The 2889-nt window shown below is 46.1% G+C and overlaps 1 non-coding gene across 1 annotated transcript; it reads left to right on the top strand.

The window, feature by feature from the left end:
• The first annotated feature begins 1425 nt into the window (after window positions 1-1425).
• LOC117088816 lies at window positions 1426-1528 on the top strand. Its single transcript, XR_004439348.1, has one exon. It is a non-coding gene; the product is annotated as a U6 spliceosomal RNA (small nuclear RNA).
• The last annotated feature ends 1361 nt before the right edge of the window (window positions 1529-2889 follow it).

The following is a 2889-nucleotide window of genomic DNA, read 5'->3' as shown; positions in this document are numbered from 1 at the left end:
TCTCTTATTTTTGACATCACAGAATCCTACATCAAAACTGGAAAGATTCTTATGGACTTTATCCAGCCCTTCATTTTATAGCTAAGAAAGCTAAGGCTTGTGAAGGGATGAAATCTGCCCAAGGTCACCCAGAACCTGGCGGCGCTGCTTCCTTGACATACACCCACCATGTGGAGGCTCCATGGCTCTGTCCACTTTCCTTAATGAGTCTGTGGAAGCAGGAAGTCTACTTGAGTCTACTCCATACAAGGCACCAGAGACAAGGCAAGAGACACATGGCCCCTGCCATCAAGAAGCTCACATTGGCCACACTGGTGGGGAAGCTGAGCCCCAGGGAGCCCGCACAAGGAGCAGTGCCAGAGGCAGGTCAGATTGCCTCCCAAGCCCCTGACTCTGGGCCCACAGGGCAGTGCTGGCACAGCCCAAGGACAGAGGTGTGTGCCCTGGCCCCTGAACTCCCTGAGTGCATTTTTAAAAATTCTCTTAAAAATGTGAGACAGTCAATATCCTATTGTACTGTAGTTTTGCAAAGTGCTATCATTGGGAGAAACTGGATAAAGGGCATATGAGATCACTCTATTATTTCTTACAAATGCATGTGGATCTACAATTATCCCAATATAAAGTCAATTTTAAAACTATGGGAGGATTTTCAAAATGGCATAAAATGGTATATCCAGTCAAGACAGTGCTGTGGTTGGCTCACAAACCACTCTCACTTGAGCCTCACTTGAAAACAAAATAACATCTCCCTAGCGAAGACCAGAAATGGATCAGTTAGGTGATGAACACCCTTAAAGCCCTAATGTGGCTAGGCTCGGTGACTCACACCTGCAATCCCAGCACTTCGGGAGGCCAAGGCGGGTGGGTCACCTGAGGTCAGGAGTTTGAGACCAGCCTGACCAACATGGTGAAACCCCATCTGTACTAAAAATACAAAAATTAGCCCAGCATGGTGGCACATGCCTATAATCCCAGGTACTCCAGAGGCTGAGGCAGGAGAATCGCTTGAACCCAGGAGGCAGAGGTTGCAGTGAGCTGAGATCACGCCATTGCACTCCAGCCTGGACAACGAGAGCGAAACTCCATCTCAGAAAAAAAAAAGCTCACATTTGGGTGCAGTGGAAATACAATGCTACAATGCTTGGGCTTTGCCTCTGCCTCTGCCTCTTCCTCATTCTATGTCCTTGGGCTAGTCATCTAATCTCATTGGGTTTCAGTTTCTTGGTTTTGTTTTGTTGTTTTTTTTTTTAAGATGGGGGTCTCACTATGTTGCCCATGCTGGCCTTGAACTCGGAGGCTCAAGTGATGCTGCTTCCTCAGCCTCCTGAATAACTGGGACTACAGGTGCACACCACTGTGCTCAGCTCTCGGTTTCTTAGTCTGCAAAATGAAGCTAATTTCACCTACCTGTCTCACAAGGGCATCATTTGGCAGCATATATACTAAAATTGGAATGATACCGAGAAGACAAGCATGGGCCCTGTGCAAGGATGACACGCAAATTTGTGAAACGTTTAATTTTTTTAAAAAAAAGAATTAAATAAGACATTCTAGGTAGAATTATTAAAGATGGTGTTTAAGCTATCAAGGGCTGTATTCATTTCAGACTCTACAAAAAGACCAACACTGCAGGAAGACAGTGAGTGCTGTTGAAGTTCAGGGTCAGATTAATGTGGCAAAAGTCCTCAAGAACTTTAGCCTTTTCTGTAGATCATCTATGCTGAAGACATTGCCCCAGATTTATCATTCCAGAAGCTATGCAGATCTGCCCTCTCCCAGGCACTCACAGGGTCATGATTATTCACTCCAATTCAGAGTTACTTTCTGATTTCAGAATTCAGAATTCTAAGTCCATTCAGTTTTCTAGGTGCGCACCTCTGAAACTGCCACCACTAATCCTATCTCACAGAAAGAATGTAAGCTGCCTGAGAGCTGGGATGTTTTGGTCTTTCATTCAACAAATGTTTATGGAGAGCCCACTTTTTGCCCAGCTCAGAACTAGCCACTGCCAGTACTGTAATGCACAAGGAACAAAACAGACAAACTCTTCCTTTAATTGGTGTATGCAATTAAGAAATAGAAAGTGGGAGGCTGAGGCAGGAGAATGGCATGAATCCGGGAGGCGGAGCTTGCAGTGAGCCGAGATCACGCCACTGCACTCCAGCCTGGATGACAGAGCAAGACTCCGTCTCAAAGAAAAAACAGAAAAGAAAAAAAAAAGAAATAGAAAGTGGGGAGAAAAGGGAGAGTAAAACAACCCCACCAAGATAATGTCAGAGACTGGCAGGTAGTATGACAGAAATGAATGTAACTGGCTGATTTACTGACTAGTAAGTTGTGTGTGATTGGGTGGCATTCAGCTGGTATACACATATGCTGTTCCAGTTGTAAATGGCTAGCATCTGTTTGGATTACCTAGTGAGTACCAACCCTGTTGTCAGAAACGTTTAATGCCACCCCTGGTGTATGGTACAGCATTAGTCAAGCAAGGCATCTTTGAGAGCATAGCACTGAGCAGGAGTTGCATAAGGAGAGGTTGGCCATGAGTACATGTCAGGGAGGCATGCTCCAAGAGACAGAACCAAAAGGTGCAAAAGACCTGTGGCAGGAACTAGCATGGAGTAAGAGAGCAGCAGAAAGAGGGCAGCCAGGGTAACACTGGAGCACAGGAACCTCCAAGGCCAGCCAGGCGGGCAGGAGACAAGGAGACAAGGTGGGCAGGAGCCGCCTATGGGATTTGGGGATTCTTCTCAGTGTGATAAGGAGACAGAATCCTTATAGGGAGACTTCTAAGCAGGGGACAGGATTTGGGTTTTCATTTTTACACGAGCACCCTGGCTGCTTTTGTAGAGAGGCAAGAGTGTATCCTCAGTGCCTAGAATCGTG

This window comes from Trachypithecus francoisi, unplaced genomic scaffold (assembly GCF_009764315.1).
Source record: "Trachypithecus francoisi isolate TF-2019V2 unplaced genomic scaffold, Tfra_2.0 Lachesis_group10, whole genome shotgun sequence".
Taxonomy (NCBI): Eukaryota; Metazoa; Chordata; class Mammalia; order Primates; family Cercopithecidae; genus Trachypithecus; species Trachypithecus francoisi.
Note: the sequence above shows the minus strand (reverse complement) of the source record. Positions and strands in the feature narration are given on the sequence as shown.